The 24,478-nt window shown below is 41.8% G+C and overlaps 1 protein-coding gene across 2 annotated transcripts in view; it reads left to right on the forward strand.

The window, feature by feature from the left end:
- LOC143974320 (acetylgalactosaminyl-O-glycosyl-glycoprotein beta-1,3-N-acetylglucosaminyltransferase-like) overlaps positions 1 to 24,478 on the forward strand; it is a 311,622-nt gene that overhangs the window by 197,625 nt on the left and 89,519 nt on the right. Inside the window, exon 1 of one of the 2 annotated variants that reach the window (XM_077475568.1) lies at positions 15,455 to 15,583. The exons of the other annotated variant lie outside the window; for it this stretch is intronic. The gene's annotated coding sequence lies outside the window, so the exon portion shown is untranslated. Of the gene's footprint in view, positions 1 to 15,454; positions 15,584 to 24,478 lie in introns of those variants that run through there. 2 annotated transcript variants of the gene reach the window in all.

Consider the following 24,478-nt stretch of genomic DNA (forward strand, 5'->3'; position numbering starts at 1 on the left):
ACCAAAAAACGAATAAAACCAGAAACTAAACACTAAGGCCGCGTACACACGGGCGGACTGTTCGCCCAACTTTGTCCGCTGAACAGTGTTTGGGCGGACAGTCCGCTCGTGTGTGGGCTTTCAGCGGACAGTTTCAGCAGACAGTTTGACGAACAAGGTTTTTCGGAATTTCCGAAAAACTGTCCGCTGAAACCTTGTTTCAGCGAACAGTCCGCTCGTGTGTAGGCTTGTTCGTCAAACAAAGTTGCGCGCATGCTCAGAAAGGATTTTCACGCCGAAAGTTATAATGCAGTGTATAGGACGTCGTATTTTTTGTCCCGTCGTACGTGCCGTTCACGTCATCGCGCACGGTTTCAGCAAACTGTTCGTCCGTCGTGTGTGGCCATGTCCGTCCATGCTAATTTTGAGCGGACTGTTTGCCGAAACTGTTTGACGGACAAAGTTGGGCGAACAGTCCCCGCGTGTGTACGCGGCCTAACAGATGATACACTCGCAAACTACAACAGATATAAACTAAAATGAACAATGAAAAACTAAGGATTGCAAAGATATTCGCTCAGATGCACAGACAAATAATTGTGTGATTTGCTCCACTACACTAACTAACCCATAAAGGGAAGTCACATGATCGGGCCTGCCCTGTAGGCCTCAGCAGCAGAAGAAAACCACTGATTGGTCAACCAAGTCACATGTTGTTTCCGTAGTAATGAAATTTGGACATATTGTCATATTGAGGAATATATTTTTTCCTTGAAATTCATCGTAAAGAAAGTTCATACAAGTTAACGAACCTAACGACAATTCGTATTTCGCACAAATTTAAATTGAATTTTGGACACGAAATACGAAGTACGAATTAATTCTAATACGAACCGGAATGGAACAGAATGAAACAAATTTATTGACTACGTACATTCTTAAAAGCCTTTATAGGTTACCACTTTAGATTTACACAGGAGGTCTACTTCTAAAATTACTGCCCTCGACTTTCGTGGTGATACCTCACATGCATGGTGCAATTGCTGTTTACATATGACGCCAGACTGATGCTTGCATTCGCCTTTGCGCGAGAGCAGGGGGGGGACAGGGGTGCTTTTTTTTTTTTTTTTTTGCCATTTTATTTTTAAACTGTTCCTTTCATTTTTTTTTATCATTTTTATAGTTATCTCAGGGAATGTAATTATCCCCTATGATAGCAATATGTAGTAACAGGTACTCCTTTTTTGAAAAATTTGGGTCTATAGCTCTCCTCTGCCCTGAAAGCATCTGACTACACCAAGATCGGTGTGATAAAATGCTTTCCCAATTTCCCAATGGCGCTGTTTACATCCAGAGAAACCTAAGTCATGAAATGCTCGTATATATAAAAACCCAAAAAATTTATATAAGAAGAAACTTAAATAATTTGTAACACGTGGTGAAGAAAAGGGAATTCTAACAAAAAAGGAAGCAAGATATTTGCACCCAGAAGTGGCTAAAACTCTGGTGATTTATTATGCCCCGAAAATCCATAAAAATCAATCAAATCCTCCAGGGAGGTCAATAATAGGTGGCGTAGATTCACTATTCTCAAGACTAGGAGCATACATAGATGGGTACTTACAACCAATGGTGGCAGAAGGGAAATCCTATTTAAAGGTTAGTAGGCAATTACCGTATTTATCGGGGTATAACACGCACTGGCGTATAACACGCACCCCAAGTTTAGGAGGGCATTTTAAGGAAAAAAGTTTTAGGAGGGAAGTTTAAGGAAAAAAAACTTACATTTAAATGCCCGTCAATGCAGCCTTATCAGTGTGCATCTGCAGTCTTGTCCATCATTGCAGAATGATCAGTGTCATTTGCAGCTTGCCCAGCGCTGTTTGCAGCTTTGCAGTGTCATTTGCAGCTTGGCCAGCGCCGTTTGCAGCCTTGTCCATGCTTAAATTTCCCGCCGCCGAGACAGACCGAGCAAGCGCCGCCGAAAAAGACAGAGGGCCGCTGAGACAGACCGAACGAGCGCCGCCGAAAAAGACAGAGCGCCGCCGAAAAAGACCGAGCCGACTTGCTCGGCTCCGCTCCTAGTCCCGCCTACCTGCTGTTTCTCTAGCGAGCGCTGCCAGAAAAGACCGAGCCGTCTGTACTGTTTATTCGGCTGGGCTCCGCTCGCAGTCCCGCCCAGTATGTCGATACATAGATGACATTATTATAATATGGGGAGGCACAGAGGAGCTACAAGTCTTCTTTGACGAAATAAATAAAAACATCTGTGGTATCACCTTTTCAGGAAACAGGAGTAAACAAAGCATTGCCTATCTCAATTTGCAAGTATATAAAAACAATGGATATATAAATACCAGGACATTCTTCAAGACCACAGATAGGAATGGATACATCCCAACGAGCAGTTGCCACCACCCACAGTGTATTAGTAACATACCAAAAGGGGAAATTAATGCGTCTACACAGGAATTGCAGCAACCCAACCGATTACAATGAACAGTCAAATACAATAATTAACAGATTTGTTAAAAAAGGGTACAACAAAAAAAGAATTAGTGGCATTAAAAGAAAACGTAAGGAAAAAGGATAGAAATGTGATAATAGAAGGAAAGTCAACAAATAAAAAGAAAAAGAACAAAAATGTGGATATGGCCTTTCTGACGCGATTCAGTAGACAACACAAGGCCCTAGAAACAATCCTAAAAAAACATTGGCCAATTCTACAAATCCGACAAAATTCTAAGTTCCATATTGCCTGGTAAACCAAGCTTCATCTACAGAAAAGCGCCATCTTTAAGAAATAAGCTGGTACATAATGCTCTAGACCCACCAAAACAGATTAAACTATAAAAAAAAAAATGTAAAAGGATTTTACAAATGTAGGAAGTGTCTACCGTGTAAAGTTATCAAAAAAACAAATAAAAAAATAACAAACTTCAAGTCAGCAGCTAATGGAAACGAATATAACATCAAAGAATTAATAACCTGTAACAGTACCCATGTTACCTACGTAATAGAATGCCCGTGCCACAAACAATACGTAGGAAGGACAACCAGGCAGCTATGTGTCGGAAATCAAGAATATATCACTAATATTAAAAACGGGTTTAATAAACATAGCGTCTCGAGACACTTTAGGGACTATGATGGCAAAGTCCCAACCTGATTGGTATTCTATGCCATAGACAAAATCAAAGGGCATTGGAGGGGTGAAAACAAAAGAATTAAAATTTCACAGAATGAGACGAAATGGATTTTTCAATTAGACACCCTCCAACCAGCAGGAATGTTTAGATGTGGATCTAAACTGCTTTCTTACAAATTTTTGAGCTATATCATTACAAGTTGAATTGTTATACTCCATGTGAGATCTTAAAACCATCATGCAGCATCAAAAAACAGTATCTGTTTAATCTTGGTGTCTACATTAACCTAGAGTGGAGCTCCCCTTTTTTTGAATACATTACATTCGACCCATTTTTTTTTAATACATTACATTTGACCTTTTTTGAATATATTACTTTCAATGTTTTTTTACTTTAACACACTACATTCGACCCTGGTTTACATAACATTTGGGAGATGGGATCCTAATATTTCTCATTTCCACTTTAGTCTTCTTCATTTTTATATTTTCATTTTTATGATTAGACGAAAAGATATTAACTTACAATTTTCTTTCTCCTAGAGCTGTCATGTCTTAATTAAGATAACTTTCGCATATCAGATGTAACAATATCTGATTCAAAATAAATCCCCCCTTATAAAAACACACTCTGTATCCTCATACATAGCCATTTACATATCACTTTTCAAAATTAACCCTCTTTCCGGCAAACATTTTACACATTGATTCAGTACATCTTTCATGTACATTTTTATGATTATTTACCTAACATCTATTCATTATTTATGGTACAATTTATTTTATTTTATTTAGCACTCATAGCTTGTATAAATCTAAGGATAACATCCCAAAAATAATATCCTATTTTTCGAAATTTTATATAATAATTGGGTCTCCATTTTTTCATCTCCAGTTATTTTATAACATTTTAATTGATTCCCCTAATATGATTAAAATCATTAATTCCCCTCTTTTATAAAGAAGATTAGGACATCGTATTGTTTTCAACATCAAACATTTAATTTTAATTCAACATTTTTTATCCAATATTTAATTTCTAATCCATTTAATGTTTTTATTTGCAGTTTAATTTTGTAATTTTGTATTAGGATAGTGTGTCTATTTATAGTATATACAGACACTTATGTGGTTGTTCTGCTTGAATGCCAGCAGAATAAGGTATTTCTGGAAGGTAGTACGCGGTGACCCCATTTTTTTTAACTGAAATCATTATATAGTGGCATTTTGTGATTATTATATCATTGCTTTATGCCTATTGATGGCCTAACATTCATTGAGACCTACAAAATAGGAATTAGAATGCGGATTTTCCTATAAATTTAAGTTTCCAACATCCTAATATAAACATCCTTTTCCCTACTAGATAATCCCTACTAGATTATTTTCCATTATGGACTTCTGTCTCCACTATCCTACCAAAAATGGACATGCTATTTCTGTGCGCAGGCGCACTAGGGACATCGTGCACTATATTAAGACAGGAAGTGTAGCAAGATGGATGCTCCAGATGAAGTCTGAATGACAAAATGCGTAGGGTGGAGACACAAACGTGATTAGGATTCTGACGGCATTCATTTGTGCATATTTGTTCATGCTTTTACAAAATTGTTTTAAATGTGAGTAAATCTCCTATTTTTATGAAATAAAATTATTTTAATACAGATTCACACTATGGACATCCCTTCTCTTCTCCATATGGTGGATGAGTGAAAACATTGCCTATACCAGTCAAGTAAAACAAAACATTTTTTTGTGTGTTGCGCTGCTGGGTTATGTATGTCCAGGATGGGGGGAGGCTTGTGAGAAACGGAGGGGAGGAAAATGGGATGGGGAGATAAGGGGTATATGCTGTGGCTTTGGTATATAATAGTAATAGGGTTTCAAATCTGCTGCTCCACAGAATTCTGCAGTTCTTAGTAAATATGGCAGATAATAGTCAATAAGTAACTGGCAGGTTTTTGATGTAAAATCATAGGTTGTAGCCAATAGTCAACGGTTATAAGAACAGATAGTTATAGCCATAGGGAAAGGAGGATTTCTTAGCACAAGCAGGTAGGCAGCATGTTCAAGGGTAGAAGGCACCTTTAAGAGATATACAAACAGAAGAAAAACAGCGCCAACCTAAGTGCAGTATTTTAGATCACAGGTATTTATTTGGCAACGACATCATCACAGCGCGACCCCGTACGACCAACGAGCTGACCTCCCTGACGCTGCGACACCGGGCCGTGAGGCGCTGGGAACCACCGGCACCACCGGACAGGAAACAACAGCAGAAAGAGGATCGCTTCTCCCCGGGAGCCCTGTGATGTCCCCCACAAACTTCTCTTACACGTAAAACGTGATGTGCCTGAACCATTCCGACAGAGAGTGAGTGTACTACATTACAAATAAATACCTGTGTACTAAAATATTGCACTTAGGTTGGCGCTGTTTTTCTTCTGTTTGAATACCAGTCAAGTACGCACCAGGGGTCCAAGGATTGCTACACAGTGGCACATACTGTGACTGCGCAGTACCCCGGGGGGGGGGGGGGGGGGTGAGGCTACTTGGGTGCATTCATAATAGGAGCACAGATAAGAATCACCAACACCGGCTATCACCTGAATAACAAGCTGTTTGAAAATTTTGATTTCAGCAATCCCTTGAACGCTTTTTGAGCACCAGTGACTATGTTTGTTTTCAGACTTTTATATTTATCACTAGAAAATTGTATATATTTTTTATTACTTATGTTGTTAATTTATAATCATCATAATTTAGGCATCTAACACATTTTTTGGGCAATATATTCTCTAAACTAGTTATAATTTTTGTGAAAACACCCGCCAAAGGTTGTAGCACATGACATAAAAATTCCAACAAAACACTTCACCAGCACTTATTGAATGCACATAACCACTTTTTTATTCTTTGTCATATTTGCACAGGCACTGTGTAATAAGTTTATAGACAAGTTTATTTAACCACTTGAGATTCGCGCTATAGCCAAATGACGGCTACAGCGCGGATCTCCTTTTCCGGGACGACGTCAATAGACGTAGTCCCGTGCACGAGCGCCCTGCGCGCCCCCTGAGGGGCACGCACGGCGCGCTCTGTGATCGGCGAGTCTACGAGACTCGCCTGATCACCGATCCACGCAAGGGGTCGATCCCGACCCCTTATCACGTGATTAGCTGTCAGCCAATGACAGCTGATCATGTGATATAACGGAGCCGGCAATCGGCTATTATTCCTCCTCGCGCTGTCAAAAAAAAGGCGATCACCGGCGGCCGTGATCGGGACATCAGTCCCGATCATGGCCAGCCCTGCTAGTGCCCACCTGCCCCCTGTCAGTGCCCACCTGCCCCCTGCCAGTGCCACATTAAAAAAAGTAAGTGCCCCCCGTCAGTGCCACCCAGCAGTGCCCATAGTGCCACCCAGCAGTGCCCACAGTGCCACCCAGCAGTGCCCACAGTGCCACCCAGCAGTGCCCACAATCTGCCTCAACAAAGGTGCTGCACCCCAGTGCCACATATCCGTGCCCATCAGTGTCATCTACCAGTGCCCAGCAGTGCCGCCCATCAGTGCCCAGCAGTGCCACCTATCAGAGCCACCTATCAGTCCCATCTATCAGTGGTACCTATCAGTGCCCATCCGTGCCACCCATCCGTGCCACCCATCTGTGCCACCCATCCATGCCACCTTATCTGTGCCCATCTTTGCCCATCAGTGCCACCTTATCTGTGCCCATCGGTGCCGCCTTATCTGTGCCTATTAGTGCCGCCTTAACTATGCCTATCAGTGCCCACCAGTGCAGCCTATCAGTGCCCACCAATGCAGCCTATCAGTGCCCATCAGTGCCGCCTCATCAGCGCACTTCAATGAAGGAGAAAAATTACCCGTTTGCAAAATTTTATAACAAACTATTAAACATGATTTTTTTTTTGCATCTTTTTTTGTTTGTTTAGCAAAAAATAAAACTCTGAGCTTTAATTATATACCACCAAAAGAAAGCTCTATTTGTGGGAAAAAAATGATAAAAATGTCATTTGGGTACAGTGTTGTATGCCCGCGCAATTGTCATTCAAAGTGCATCAGCGCTGAAAGCTGAAAATTGGTCTGGGACTGAGGGGGGTTTAAGTGCCCAGTAAGCAAGTGGTTAAGAACACATTTCATTTTTATTTGTTTGTTTTTACAATTTTTTCTTTTGTACACTCCACCTAGGATGAGGATATAACCCCCACACCATCTACACTAATGTTCAATTCACCATTCCTTATTTTTCAACGTGGAGTTTAAGATTAAATACATGACATTTATGCAGAGGGTGTAGTACATTAGCACATTCATACCAACCGGGCTGCCCGCACTTAGGCCATAGAGATGATTGAAGCCATTCTGGTCTCTGATCAGCTCTATGATCAGCTGGCGGAACCACCGGCTGCATTCTCAGGTTCTCTGTTGGGACAGGAGAGCCAGAGAAACCCGGTGGGGGGTGGGGACATTCTCTTCTCACTGCTTGTAAAAGCAGTCTACAGGCTAATCAGCCGCTATAAAAAAGCCGACCGCTGGCTGAAAAGAATGATACCAAGATGATACCTAAACCCGCAGGCATCATTCTGGTATAACCACTCAAAGTCCAGCAACATACCAGTATGTTGCTGGTCCTTGTTGGGCATACATTGTAATGTTCTTTTTTTTTCATGCAGCCTGTGGGCTGAATGAAAAAAAGAGATTGATCGGTGGGTATGCCCACCATTTAGAATACCTCCTTTCATCCACCTACTTCTAATGATGGGCATACATGCACCATTTTGTTTTTAACTGTGGTGGTGAAATCACAGCTTTATGTATCGTGGGAGCAAACGCCGTTGCTGTCAAGATAAATAAATCTGTGTTGCAACTGAATGGCGTACCTGCTAAGGAAATGATGGTTACCAATAAAACAAAGTAACATTACAGTATAACAGTAAGATATACCATACATGCAAAGCAAAAACAAAAATTAAAAAAATAAAAATAAAACATCTTTTACCGCAATCTGTGCCTAAAATATATATATGCCGAATCATGGGGGCATCCGCCCCAGAAGTTAGGAGCAAATCACTCCTCCGCCCCTGCTGCCCCCATGCTTCGGCATATATGGTCTTTTTTTTTAACTGTGGTAGTGAAATCACCTCCTATAGCACTGGAGTCATGGCTTTATGTATTGTGGGAGCAAACGCTGTTGCTGTCAAAATAAATAAATCCATGCTGCAGCTGAATAACACAGTAAACTGTAATTTTTTTTATACTTTACTTACCTGAAAAGCAAACATGATAAAACATAATAACAATAAAACATTGCAGAATAGAATACAGTAAAAAAAGAGCAGAACCATAGAGAGAGAGAACAATAAAGCGACAATTATTTTTTTTTTGTTTTATATTTTTTTTTACACTTTTTATTTGTAACTGTGAGCCCTTGTACACACGGTCGGACATTCTGACAACCAAATCCGTTGGATTTTGTCAGACAGATTTTGTCCGAAACTGTTGCATACACACGGTCAGACAAAGTTTTTCGGAAAATCCGATTGTACATAACGTGATGACGTTATTTCGTTACGACAGGACTACGTTCAGGCTAGTAGCCAATGACTTTTAGTCTAGGAATTTGATCTGAGCATGCATGGCACTTTGTCCATCGGACTAGGCTACACATGATCGGAGTATGTCCGATCGGAGCATTTTGTCGGAAAAATTTACGGACAAGTTGTAATACTTGGTCCATCAGATACTCCAACGGAAACATATCAGCCTATCAGTGCCCACCAATGCAGCCTATCAGTGCCCACCAATGCAGCCCATCAGTGCCCACCAGTGCAGCCTATCAGTGCCGCCTCATCAGCGCACTTCAATGAAGGAGAAAAATTACCCGTTTGCAAAATTTTATAACAAACTATTAAACATGATTTTTTTTTTTGCATCTTTTTTTTGTTTGTTTAGCAAAAAATAAAACTCTGAGCTTTAATTATATACCACCAAAAGAAAGCTCTATTTGTGGGAAAAAAATGATAAAAATGTCATTTGGGTACAGTGTTGTATGCCCGCGCAATTGTCATTCAAAGTGCATCAGCGCTGAAAGCTGAAAATTGGTCTGGGACTGAGGGGGGTTTAAGTACCCAGTAAGCAAGTGGTTAAGAACACATTTCATTTTTATTTGTTTGTTTTTACAATTTTTTCTTTTGTACACTCCACCTAGGATGAGGATATAACCCCCACACCATCTACACTAATGTTCAATTCACCATTCCTTATTTTTCAACGTGGAGTTTAAGATTAAATACATGACATTTATGCAGAGGGTGTAGTACATTAGCACATTCATACCAACCGGGCTGCCCGCACTTAGGCCATAGAGATGATTGAAGCCATTCTGGTCTCTGATCAGCTCTATGATCAGCTGGCGGAACCACCGGCTGCATTCTCAGGTTCTCTGTTGGGACAGGAGAGCCAGAGAAACCCGGTGGGGGGTGGGGACATTCTCTTCTCACTGCTTGTAAAAGCAGTCTACAGGCTAATCAGCCGCTATAAAAAAGCCGACCGCTGGCTGAAAAGAATGATACCTAAACCCGCAGGCATCATTCTGGTATAACCACTCAAAGTCCAGCAACATACCAGTATGTTGCTGGTCCTTGTTGGGCATACATTGTAATGTTCTTTTTTTTTCATGCAGCCTGTGGGCTGAATGAAAAAAAGAGATTGATCGGTGGGTATGCCCACCATTTAGAATACCTCCTTTCATCCACCTACTTCTAATGATGGGCATACATGCACCATTTTGTTTTTAACTGTGGTGGTGAAATCACAGCTTTATGTATCGTGGGAGCAAACGCCGTTGCTGTCAAGATAAATAAATCTGTGTTGCAACTGAATGGCGTACCTGCTAAGGAAATGATGGTTACCAATAAAACAAAGTAACATTACAGTATAACAGTAAGATATACCATACATGCAAAGCAAAAACAAAAATTAAAAAAATAAAAATAAAACATCTTTTACCGCAATCTGTGCCTAAAATATATATATGCCGAATCATGGGGGCATCCGCCCCAGAAGTTAGAAGCAAATCACTCCTCCGCCCCTGCTGCCCCCATGCTTCGGCATATATGGTCTTTTTTTTTAACTGTGGTAGTGAAATCACCTCCTATAGCACTGGAGTCATGGCTTTATGTATTGTGGGAGCAAACGCTGTTGCTGTCAAAATAAATAAATCCATGCTGCAGCTGAATAACACAGTAAACTGTAATTTTTTTTATACTTTACTTACCTGAAAAGCAAACATGATAAAACATAATAACAATAAAACATTGCAGAATAGAATACAGTAAAAAAAGAGCAGAACCATAGAGAGAGAGAACAATAAAGCGACAATTATTTATTTTTTGTTTTATATTTTTTTTTACACTTTTTATTTGTAACTGTGAGCCCTTGTACACACGGTCGGACATTCTGACAACCAAATCCGTTGGATTTTGTCAGACAGATTTTGTCCGAAACTGTTGCATACACACGGTCAGACAAAGTTTTTCGGAAAATCCGATTGTACATAACGTGATGACGTTATTTCGTTACGACAGGACTACGTTCAGGCTAGTAGCCAATGACTTTTAGTCTAGGAATTTGATCTGAGCATGCATGGCACTTTGTCCATCGGACTAGGCTACACATGATCGGAGTATGTCCGATCGGAGCATTTTGTCGGAAAAATTTACGGACAAGTTGTAATACTTGGTCCATCAGATACTCCAACGGAAACATATCAGCCTATCAGTGCCCACCAATGCAGCCTATCAGTGCCCACCAATGCAGCCCATCAGTGCCCACCAGTGCAGCCTATCAGTGCCGCCTCATCAGCGCACTTCAATGAAGGAGAAAAATTACCCGTTTGCAAAATTTTATAACAAACTATTAAACATGATTTTTTTTTTTGCATCTTTTTTTGTTTGTTTAGCAAAAAATAAAACTCTGAGCTTTAATTATATACCACCAAAAGAAAGCTCTATTTGTGGGAAAAAAATGATAAAAATGTCATTTGGGTACAGTGTTGTATGCCCGCACAATTGTCATTCAAAGTGCATCAGCGCTGAAAGCTGAAAATTGGTCTGGGACTGAGGGGGGTTTAAGTGCCCAGTAAGCAAGTGGTTAAGAACACATTTCATTTTTATTTGTTTGTTTTTACAATTTTTTCTTTTGTACACTCCACCTAGGATGAGGATATAACCCCCACACCATCTACACTAATGTTCAATTCACCATTCCTTATTTTTCAACGTGGAGTTTAAGATTAAATACATGACATTTATGCAGAGGGTGTAGTACATTAGCACATTCATACCAACCGGGCTGCCCGCACTTAGGCCATAGAGATGATTGAAGCCATTCTGGTCTCTGATCAGCTCTATGATCAGCTGGCGGAACCACCGGCTGCATTCTCAGGTTCTCTGTTGGGACAGGAGAGCCAGAGAAACCCGGTGGGGGGTGGGGACATTCTCTTCTCACTGCTTGTAAAAGCAGTCTACAGGCTAATCAGCCGCTATAAAAAAGCCGACCGCTGGCTGAAAAGAATGATACCAAGATGATACCTAAACCCGCAGGCATCATTCTGGTATAACCACTCAAAGTCCAGCAACATACCAGTATGTTGCTGGTCCTTGTTGGGCATACATTGTAATGTTCTTTTTTTTTCATGCAGCCTGTGGGCTGAATGAAAAAAAGAGATTGATCGGTGGGTATGCCCACCATTTAGAATACCTCCTTTCATCCACCTACTTCTAATGATAATGATGTACACACATGCACCATTTTGTTTTTAACTGTGGTGGTGAAATCACAGCTTTATGTATCATGGGAGCAAACGCCGTTGCTGTCAAGATAAATAAATCTGTGTTGCAACTGAATGGCGTACCTGCTAAGGAAATGATGGTTACCAATAAAACAAAGTAACATTACAGTATAACAGTAAGATATACCATACATGCAAAGCAAAAACAAAAATTAAAAAAATAAAAATAAAACATCTTTTACCGCAATCTGTGCCTAAAATATATATATGCCGAATCATGGGGGCATCCGCCCCAGAAGTTAGGAGCAAATCACTCCTCCGCCCCTGCTGCCCCCATGCTTCGGCATATATGGTCTTTTTTTTTAACTGTGGTAGTGAAATCACTCCTATAGCACTGGAGTCATGGCTTTATGTATTGTGGGAGCAAACGCTGTTGCTGTCAAAATAAATAAATCCATGCTGCAGCTGAATAACACAGTAAACTGTAATTTTTTTATACTTTACTTACCTGAAAAGCAAACATGATAAAACATAATAACAATAAAACATTGCAGAATAGAATACAGTAAAAAAAGAGCAGAACCATAGAGAGAGAGAACAATAAAGCGACAATTATTTATTTTTTGTTTTATATTTTTTTTTACACTTTTTATTTGTAACTGTGAGCCCTTGTACACACGGTCGGACATTCTGACAACCAAATCCGTTGGATTTTGTCAGACGGATTTTGTCCGAAACTGTTGCATACACACGGTCAGACAAAGTTTTTCGGAAAATCCGATTGTACATAACGTGATGACGTTATTTCATTACGACAGGACTACGTTCAGGCTAGTAGCCAATGACTTTTAGTCTAGGAATTTGATCTGAGCATGCATGGCACTTTGTCCATCGGAGTAGGCTACACATGATCGGAGTATGTCCGATCGGAGCATTTTGTCGGAAAAATTTACGGACAAGTTGTAATACTTGGTCCATCAGATACTCCAACGGAAACAGTCCGATGGAGACCACACACAGTCGGATTATCCGTCAAAATGGCCCGATAGGACACATTCCGTCAGAATCTCCGACTGTGTGTACAAGGGCTAATGGTTCGGGTCTCTCAAAATGCGATGGCATCTTGGGAAACCCTGTAAAAGTGTGTCCTAGTCTGTGACTCTGTGCAGTGCTGTACCCTATGCTAAAACTCCACTAGTGTATTGTAGTGTTCAAAACATTCACCAATTCAAAGATCAGGATTGTCAGGACAGGAGGGACAATAATAGCGGGTGTCATGCCTCTATCCGCGCTTGCTACAGACACGACACCTTCTTTGGGGGGCTCATTAGGGAAGGGTACTTGGGAGGACATATGGAAAATGCCTCTCTAGCAGCTGGCTTACTGCATTTGGATTGAGAAAGTGAGGTGGAGCACCTTCTGGAAACAGAAGGGCTCTGACGATCGCTTCCTGGAATTTACGGAAGGATCCAGTCGGTCCTGAAGCTCTGTATAGCACATGAGCGTTCAGCAAAGTCAATTGAAATAAGTATACAGACACTTTTTTTGTACCAGCATCTGGCCTTACGGTGCCAACAACTGGTCGTTGAGGTCCACCCCTCCCATATTTTATATATTTATATATGTTATATTCGTGGACACAGAGGGGTTTCTCCACAACACCTGTCACCATAGGAATTTGGACCATCATGTCTGCATGGAGGACAGAACAAAAACATTCTTATTATTTCTCCACTTCACAGCGAGCAAATTATTACATTATTACCCCCAGCCTAAGAAGGGAATCTACAAGCCTCTGGGGTAAGCCCCAGCAATTAGATTTCACGGTGCCACATGCACCAATCTGATGATCAAACAAGTGACTAAAAAGTGGCATGTTCGTGTAATAATTGTCCACATACAAGTGGTACCCCTTTCCAAATAAGGGTGACACCAAGTCCCACACAATCTTACCAGCGCTCCCTATGTAATCTGGGCAGTTCGGCGGCTCTACGTGACTATCTCTTTTCTCATAAACCTTAAAACTATATGTATAGCCTGGGCCTGCCCTGTTACTCTGCCTGCCTGTGCCATTCTGCCGGTGTATATCGTCGTGAGGCGTTCAGCAAGTGGTTAAAGAGGCTTGCCACACAGGCATTGTCTCACAGCACAGACAAGTATCATGCTCCCAAGTCTCAACAGGCACAAAAACTTGTTCCAGGATGGAGGTCCACCCTAAAAAAAAAATAATAATTACATAAACAGGCACTTAAAAATATGTTAAACATTTGAAAAAAAAATGTTTTTACTTGACAGAAACGCCTGTTGCTAGGCAGTCGTCCTAATCTGACACTTCCTATACTGCGGCACTCTTCTCATTCTCGGTCTCCTCACGTTGTCTTCTGGGAAATGGAGGCGCACTGTCTTCTGGGACCTGTGTGTGTCTTCCGGCAATTCACAGAGCACCACGTGACTCGCGCATGTGCAGTAGGAAATGGGCAATGAAGCCGCATGGCTCCACTGCCTGTTTCCCTTTGTTTGAATGGCTGAGCTGGCACACGATCCGATGGACGGATCTGCCTGGGGGGGGGGGGGGGGGCAACATTGTTAAAGGCGAGTGCTGTGTTCCAGCGTGCAGTCCACCCTTGTCCAGGCTATTTGCTCACTCCACCACACAGCTGGTTGGAATTAGCTCCAAGAGCAGTGGTGACAGTCTCAGCATGGGCATACCTGAGCTCCAATGCCTCCGAATGTCCTTCTGGGTGATATCCCACTATGAAGTGCCAGTCCCACTATGAAACCAGTGGACTTGTTTGTTTTAGCTTTTTTTAGACTGGTTTCACACTATCTTCACTTGTGGCTCACAGCAGGGGTCCAGTGCATTCCCGTTCACCGTTTCAGGTCCAAACTGACCAAAAGATGAACAGGACCCCTGTGCAAATTTGCACCGAAGCCGCATAGAGAGCCAGTCAAAATCTCCTACTATTGTGAATTGGATGCAGAGAACCCACATCCAATTCGCAATAGTGTGAACCCAGTCCGAAACCTAAAAAGCACACCTGGACTTCATGCTATAAGGCAGAGCTATGCAATTAGCTGACCTCCAGCTGTTGCAGAACTACAAGTCCCATGAGGCATAGCAAAACTCTAACAGCCACAAACATGACACAGAGAGGCAGAGGCATGATGGGACTTGTAGTTTTGCGAAAGTTGAAGGTCCGCTAATTGCATGTCTCTGCTATAAGGACTGCAATACTGCACTAGATCATGACTCACATCCAACAATTGTTCTGATTGCAGCTCTTGACTATTTTGTTTTTTGACAAATGCTTTCATGTGAATATGTTAGTCAATAGCCAGAAAGGATATAAAGGATATAATATTTCCCTTATGTGCAAAAAATGCCTTTGCAGACCTAGATGTTACCTTACAAAATATCATCACCTTTCTGCACATCAAATGCAGAGAGCAGAGCTGTGGGTGGAACATAGAAGGTCCACCTACTACATTCTGCTTGCAGCACATTATAGTGGTGAATACCAGTCACTCTACACAAGGAGAGAGCAGCACAGGTCTTTATTACAGCAAGCACAGAGATAAAGTGCTGTACATGAGGAGAACTCCACAGACCTGGAACAAATACACAAGGAAGACCCAGGAATCAAGTAAGAAATAAAATGCCTCTTGTATTTAGACAATATTTCTTTATCCAGGAGTTCACATTTAAGAAAATTGCCAACATAGTATTCATATTGTTGTGTCCACACAATCACTATGCTTTCTAGTAGATTTCAAAATACCAGTTATTCCGATTTACTGTTTTAATTAAAATAAAATTTTAATTACAATGTTTTAATTTAAATGATTTTGCCTTGTTGTGGACTTTTACCTTAAATTTAAACCAGGTCTTTAATAATAGCTCTAAGTTGCTAACAAAATGATTCTAGGTCTAGGTAGGTCTGAGGTTCTGGCAACAATCACAACAATCAAACTCAACAATCAACTCAACAACCAACAATCCCATTGTCCAGATAGAAGCCCACAACCAATACAGAACTACAAGTCCCAGCAGTTCTAAGATGCTTATATAAATCTCTATATAGTCTCCTGCCAATAAGAACTTGAAGCCACAAGTGCCTCCATGCCTATCTTTGGAGTACTCTGACTCTTTTCTGTGAACACTGGGCTGTTATATTACCACCCTATAGGGTTTATGGGACTCTAGTATTTTTCCAAAAATGTTACCACCCACTCAGGGATGTGACACTTCTGGCCATGTGTGATTTTATACATGTCCAGGGTTGCCACATGGCTTAATATGTTATCACATGCAATATTTAAAGGGTTGATGGACTTTTATTAAATTTTCCTCAACTTTGACTGCCCATTTGTGGATGTGAGATTTTTGGCTTCATATGGTTTCATACATGTCCAGGGTGGATGTAGGCAACTGGTACATTTACCACCCTAGGGTCTATGGGGGTTTTGGTATATTTTCCCCAACTTTTACTGCCCACCTATGGGCGTGATACTTTTGGCCATGTGTGATTGTATACATGTCCAAGGTTGCTACATGGCTTAATATGTCATCATATGCAACTTTTATAGGGTTGATGGGATTTTATTTTCCCTATCATCAGATATAAGATCTTCGGCCACAAATAGTTTCATACATGTGCAGGGTGGACATAGGTAACTGGTATATTTACCACCCTATAGGGCTGATATATTTTCCCTAGCTTTTACCACCCACCTGTGAGTGTGATAATTTTGGCCTTGTGCGACTTTACATATATTCAGTTATCACATGGTACAATATGTGAAAAAATATATCAAATCTATATGTATATACTCACAGTAGAAGTGAATAAAAATAAGTGATACTAGTGGTTGTAGCTGCTGTACACAAAGTGCTTTGCACTTGACAAATATAAGGTGGATATAATCACAGCACTCACAATATTACAAAACAATCAATTGATGTGTGAAAATATATGGAATTTGCAATGTTTGGAAAGATGGACTTTAAAGGCATGTATATTGAGAGTGATGTACTCCAAGAAAAGGATTTTACAGTTAAGCTGTTATAAAAATCTTAGTTTCTTAATCGTATATCACAGAACACAGAGCAATAGTAATTACTACATGGGATGTCCCAAAGCAATGCCATCTGAGGGGAGGGAGACACAGAAAAAAAACAGGCTGACAGCAGACATAAGGATCTATACTGCTGCCCGCAGAACACTGCGCCTGAAGGCGGCGTCCTAATGCCTTTTTTTATATCCACCTGATAGAATTTGGTGAATGTATGGACCGAAGACCAAGTTGCAGCCTTGCAGATCTGACTCATGGATGCTCGGTGATGCACTGCCCAGGAAGCGCTTGCGGCCCCGGTAGAGTGCGCTCTAACTTGAAAGGGTGGATCCTTTCTTTTCAAACCATAAGCCTGGATAATAACTTGCCAAATCCACTTACAAATAGCAGACTTCGATGCTGCTTGCCCCTAGCTGGGACCTTCTGGTAACACAAACAAAACATCAGTTTTCTGTATCTGAGCTGTCGCTTTCGGATAGACTCTGACTGCTCTCATTACATTAAGTGAGTGCAAAGATTTCTCCTGCGCAGAACTAGGTTCTGGAAAAAAAGAAGGTAGGATAACATCTTGATTCAGATGAAATCCTGATACCACCTGAGGTAGAAAGGACTGGTGAGGTCACCACCCTGTCTTTATGAACAAACAAATATGGCTCCTTACAAGAAAAGGCAGCCAACTCTCATACTCTTCTAGCCGAAGAGATAGCTACCAGAAAAAACAATTTACTTGTCAAAAGGATCAATGGAATATGATGTATCGGTTCAAAAGGCTGATTTTGTAACACTGATAAGACTAGATTCAAATCCCATGGACACAAAGGGGATCTAACGCATTACCCCTTGTATAAAGGCCCGGATTAGAGAATGTGATGCAAGCGGTCTTTGAAAGAACACTGACAAGGCCGAAATTTGACCCTTGAGAGTACTCAATGCCAGTTTAATTTCTACCCCTAGCTGTAGAAAGGCAAGAATCCTACCTATGGCATACTTCTGGGGATGCCATCTCTTGGATTCAGACCAAGAGACATAAGATTTTCAGATTTGATAATAAATGATTCTGGAGGCTGGCTTCCTAGCATTAATCAGGGTAGAAATCACTGAACCTGAAAGCCCTTGATTTCTTAGAATATGGGCTTCAATAGCCAAACCATTAAATTTAGCATTCGTAAGGTAGAATGGAATACTGGTCCCTTTGAAAGCAGGTCTGGATGCAGTGGAAGAGACCATGAGTCTCCTACTGCCATCTTTACGATCTCTGTAAGCAATATAGTCAGCGTTTATCTGGTGCTCCAGATAGAGTAATCCTTAGGGGTATAGTCTGTGGCTGTAATAACTGGATGGTGATGTATCCATAGAAAGGGGTATTAACCACCTCAATACAGTGCAGTTACACCCCCTTCCTGACCAGACCAATTTTCAGCTTTCAGCGCTCTCACAGTTTGAATGACAATTACTCAGTCATCCAACACTGTATCCATATGAAACTTGCGTCCTTTTTTCCACACAAATAGAGCTTTCTTTTAGTGGTATTTAATCACTAGTGGGTTTTTTATTTTTTGTGCTATAAATAAAATAAAACGTAAATTTTGTGAAAAAAATGCCTTTTTCTTTGTTTCTGTCATAAATTTTTGCTAATTAGTAATTTTTCTTCATAAATTTTGGCCAAAATTTATACTGCTACATATCTTTGGTAAAAATAACCCACATTAGTATATATTATTTGGTCTTTGTGAAAGTTATAGAGTCTACAAACTGTGGTGCCAATCACTGAGAATTGATCACTTCTAATCAGGCCTTCAGTACATCAGGTGTATCTCATTTCTTGAGACACTAACAAGTCAGGAAAGTACAAATACCCCCCAAATGACCCCTTTTTACAAAGTAGACATTCCAAGGTATTAAGTAAGTAGCATGATGAGTTTTTTTAAGTTGTCATTTTTTCCCACAATTCTTTGCAAAATTAAGATTTTTTTTTTTTATTATTATTTTTTTTTTACAAAATTGTCATATTATCAGGTTATTTCTCACACGCAGCATATGCATACAACAAATTACACCCCAAAATACATTCTGCTACTCTTCCCGAGTACGGTGATACTACATGTGTGAGACTTTTACACAGCCTGGCCACATACAGAGCACCAACATTGAAGTAGTACCTTCATACGTTCTACGAGCAAAAATGACGCATCTCATTTCTCAACCACCTATTACACTTTTGAAGGCCCTGGAGTACCAGGACAATGGAATTTCCCATAAAATGACCCCATTTTGGAAAGAAAACACCCCAACGTATAATCTGTGAGGAATAATGAGTCTTTTGAATGGTTAATTTTTTTCCAGAAGTTTTTGGAATATGTGGAAAAAAAATTAAAACGCATTTTTTTTACACAAAATTGTCAATTTATAAGATATTTCTAACACATAGCATGTATATAGCAAAAATGACACCCCAAAATACATTCTGCTACTCCTCCCGAGTATGGCGATACCACATGTGTAGGACTTTTACACAGCCTGGCCACATAGAGAGGCTGAACATTGAAGTAGTACGTTCAGGCATTCTAGGAGCATAAATGACACATCTAATTTCATTCCTACCTATCACACTTTTGAAGGTCCTGGAGCACCAGGACAGTGAAATTACCCACAAAATTACCCCATTTTGGAAAGCAGACACCCCAACGTATATTCTATGAGACATGGGCTGCAAATAGGTACTCGGGTACTCTGATGGGCTGGAGATAGGTACTCTGGTACTCTGATGGCCTGGTGACAGGTACTCGGGTACTCTGATGGCTTGGTGACTGGTATTTGGGTACTCTGAAGGGCGGTGACAGGTACTCATATGGACTGTGACAGGTACTCGGGTACTCAGATGGGCTGTGACAGGTACTCGGGTACTCAGATGGGCTGGAACAGGTACTCGGGTACTCAGATGAACCGTGGCAGGTACTCGGGCACTCAGATGAACCGTGACAGGTAGTCGGTACTTTAATGGACTGTGACAGGTACTCGGTACTCTAATGGACTGTGACAGGTACTTGGGTACCCTGATGGACCGTGACAGGTGCTCGGGTACCCTGATGGACTGTGACAGGTACTCGGGTACCCTGATGGACCGTGACAGGTACTCGGGTACCTTAATGGGCCGTGACAGGTACTCGGGTACTCTGATGGGCCGGGACAGGTACTCGGGTACTCTGATGTGCCGTGACAGGTACTCGGGTACTCTGATGTGCCGGGACAGGTATTCGGGTACTCTGATGTGCCGGGACAAGTACTCGGGTACTCTGATGGGCCGGGACAGGTACTCGGGTACTCTGATGTGCCGGGACAGGTACTCGGATACTCTGATGGGCCGGGACAGGTACTCGGGTACTCTGATGGGCCGTGATAGGTACTCGGGTACTCTGATGGGCTGGGACAGGTACTCGGGTACTCTGATGGGCTGGGACAGGTACTCGGGTACTCTGATGGACTGTGACAGGTACTCTGATGGACTGTGATTGACAGGTACTATGAGGGGTGGTGACAGGTCCACTTTATTGGGGGGGGGGCAATCAGTATGATTGGTGTACACTGTAGGCGGTAACGAGATGTGCTGCCCCGATCTCTAGGATGTTGATGGGGAAGGTCTTCTCAACCTTGGACCACTTCCCTTAGACCATAGCCTCCTCCTAGGACTGCTCCCCAGCCTGACAAACTGGCATCCGTCATCACAACCTTCAAAGTAACCAACATGAAGGATTTTCCCTTCTGCAGATTCTTGGTTACCAACCACCAAATGAGGTTCTAACAAACTTCAGGGGTCATACAGATAGTTAAGTCCAAGGCTTGGATTTTCTTGTTCTAAGCCGACAAGATCTTGTTTTGCAACAGTCTTGAATGGAATTGGGCATAGGGGACTGCTTTGAATGAAGCCACCATCTTCCACAATAATCTCATGCATAGGCGAATGGAAGGATTCTTCTTTGCCTTGATCATCTGGACCAGCTCCTTTATAGCAGTGATCTTTGGGGCAAAAACACCTTTCTCTGGCATGTGTCTATGACCAGGCCCAGGTACTCCTGCTTTCTTACTGGCTGTACGGCTGATTTCTTGAAGTTGAGGATCTACCCTAAGAGTTCCAGATACTTGATCGTGGTGGACACGCTCAGATTTAAGCGAGCCACTGACTGATCTACTAACAGCAGATCGTCTAGATATGCCATCACCTTTATACCCCAGGTCCTTAGCCTTGCAAGGAGTGGGGCTAGCACCTTTGTGAATACCCAAGGTGCGGCAGCCAATGCAAAGAGTAGGGCCACAAATTGAACATGATGACTCTCTACCACGAATTGTAGGAACTTTTGGTGATCGGGGGAAAATGGGTACATGTAGATATGCATCCCTGATGTCCACTGGCACCAGAAACTCTTCCCCCATTATAGAGTAGACCACCCACCGCTGACGAAGTCCTGATAGGACGTAACGTACGTACGGGGGAGGAGCTTATTGCGGACGTCACCCGCCGTCCACTCTGTGTTGTTTTTTGCTTTACACATTTTTTTCATTCTTAGTGTATTTGGTGCTGTAAATGGCTCAGCTTTAGTTTCGATAGCCTTATTGCCCACTACTGGCATCTTGTGGTGTAAAGCAGTATTGACAGCAATTTACTGTTATTCAGCAATTCATTGACAAAACTGTGGACTTTGAAATTGAAGGATTTTTTTATATTTTGTTTGTGCTATAAAAAAACTTTTTAATTCTCTTTAATTTTTAAATGAATATTTTAATAAAGCGATCTATTTATTGCTACACTTAGATCGTTTTTTTGTACGTTTTTCTTTTTTTTTTTTTTTGCTCCTGGATTTTTTGTTCACATAAACCTACCTACTTATATCTGGAGTGAATCCATTGGAGTTCTTTTCCGGAGTCGGCTGCATGTGATTTAAGGATTCGGACTACTATTCTATTCGCATGTGGAAATAAAGACCCCTGCACACCGAGAGTGTGAACACACGCATTTGACCATCTGAACATTCAGAGGTCCATCCGAGCTGGTAAGAGTTTATTTCTACTGGTGGAAGGAGTGTCACATACAAGCAATTAGCGGCCTTTCCACGTGGTGCTCCCGCTCTACATGCTCTTCTGTTGTCATATATGATCAATACGTGTGGACTTTTGTATTTTGCACTGGACCATTTATATTAATGGATTTAAGAACTGGTTTAGGTCCTTGAGATTCAGTATGGGTCTGACATCCCCATTTGGGTTTGGCACCGTGAAGAGATTAGAAATAAAAACCCATACCCTGATCCCCCGTGGGAATCTCTATGATTACCCCCTGAAACAGCAAGCGGTCCAGTGCCAGAAACAAAGATCTCCTTTTTGTTAGGTCTTTGGGCACGCTTGACCTTAGAAAAAGGGATGATTTAAACTCCCGAAACTCCAGTTTGTAGCACAGGGATCTCTTCCTGCCAAGTCTCTGAGAACTGCAGAAGCCTCCCCCCCACCCGATCGAGCGGGGGCGCCCCTTCAAAGGGAGGCCTTGGGACTCTGCTTTGTAGGCTTTTGACCCACGATTTTTTTGGCCCCTGGGCTTGCTCTTGAGGTTTACCTGGAAAACCTGATGGCAGAGGCTGTCACGACTGCCTGGAGGCAGTTGTTCCTGAACCTGGAGAGGATGAACGTTTAAAGGAAGGATGTTTAGTCGCCTTTTTCACCGGTAAAAGAGTACTTTTACCACTTGAAATTTGTTGGATGTATTTATCAAAATCCTCTCCAAACAACCTTTCCCCATGAAAAGGGAAACTAGTTAACAGATTTTTGCATGGTGATTCAGCTGACCAGTGCTTTAGCCACAGGCATCTGCACTAGCAAGAGAGCAAGACGAGATGCCTGATGAATAGAGTCTTTACTTGCATAAACCGCAAAGCATAAGGCCCTGGGGTAGGTCAGCCAGGTCCCAGGGCTGTTGAGCAGGCACATACCTTATGACCTGCTTCACTTGGTCCTTGAGCCACCGCACTGGCCATAGCAAAGGAGGATTTAAGCAAAGATTCCAGTTTTTTTGATCCACTGGGTCCCTAAAAACCTGGACATTGTCCACTGGACAAGTTAGGTTCTTATTCACGCAAGAAATAGCCACGTCAACTGCTGGCACCCTCCACTTCTTGGGGAATTTTTCCTCCATAGAATAAAGTAAAGAGAACTTTTTAGGAGGAAGAAAAAGTTTATCAGGGTCTAGCTCTCCAGGGAGAAGCATTACTGACAAAACCTTGTGTCTTCTTTCACGAGGCCCGGGTACCAATCTTTTACCTCTTTAAGGTACTTTGAATGGATCCGGTGCATAGCTCCTTGATCCAGTGAGGATCCTAGCATAGCTTTTTCTTTAGAACTTCTTTACTGTGACCAACACCTTAGACACTGGCGAAAAAACTAAGGTACTACCTGTAATGGGAGGGGTTATATAGGGAGGGGGACTTCCTGTCTTGGGTGTGCCAGTGTCCATCACCTGAAGGTGGCCTATAACCATGTTGTAATTACTAGGGCGCTGTGTCCCGTGATGTACGATTAAGAAATAAGGACTAGATATAATTTCTTGTGTGACAATACTGAAGATGCGTCCATATGAGGGTATCCTATTAGCTGGGGTTCCACTTTTCCACTTATAGATTAAAAACAGTTCTGCTGTACATGTTTTGTGACTATAACCATTCTTCAGGAGCTTGAAAATGTCTCTATAGAAAGATATTTTAGTAACGATATACCATACAAGACAACTTACAATTATAAAATAAAAACAAGTTCCTGCAAAAAATACATTTAATGTATGTAAAGAATATATCTAACCTCACTTGTGCTGTAAGTACCAGACAGCAAGACCCCCCCAAAAGGTATAATACCCCCCCTCCCGCTCACTCAGTATATATGTATACTAATAAATTAATTTTGTTTAAAAATCTATATAGGTGCCTTTAAAGTTCATCTTTCCAAACGTTATAAATTCCATATACTGTATTTATATAATAATAATATAACATGCACTTTTTTCCCCTTATAATCAGGGGAAAATTGTGGGTGTGTGTCATACGCCGATCCCGCTGTCTGTGAGGGCAAGAGGAGCGCCGCTGACATTGACCGAGCCGAGTGTACTGTGTACTTGGCTCTGCTCGCAGTCAGGCCCAGTCCCGCCTCCTAGCCTTTATGACCTGCCATTGGACCTGTGTTGTGTCCATCATAGGAGCTGGGCCAAGGGGTGGGATGGAGGCGTGACTGTGAGTGTAGGCGAGTACACAGTATGTTCGGCTCGGTCTATGTCGGCAGCGCTCCTCTTGCCCTCAGAGACAGCGGAGAGGAGCCGAACATTGCGGTGGCGCTAAATTAAAAGATCAAACATGCTGCAATTTTGGGCAAGGCTGCAGATGGACACTGGGAAAGGCTGCAGATGGACACTGGGGAAGGCTGCAGATTGACGCTGT

Source organism: Lithobates pipiens, unplaced genomic scaffold, assembly GCF_037356315.1.
Source record: "Lithobates pipiens isolate NorthernLeopardFrog02 unplaced genomic scaffold, aLitPip1_a1.2 Scaffold_13, whole genome shotgun sequence".
Taxonomy (NCBI): Eukaryota; Metazoa; Chordata; class Amphibia; order Anura; family Ranidae; genus Lithobates; species Lithobates pipiens.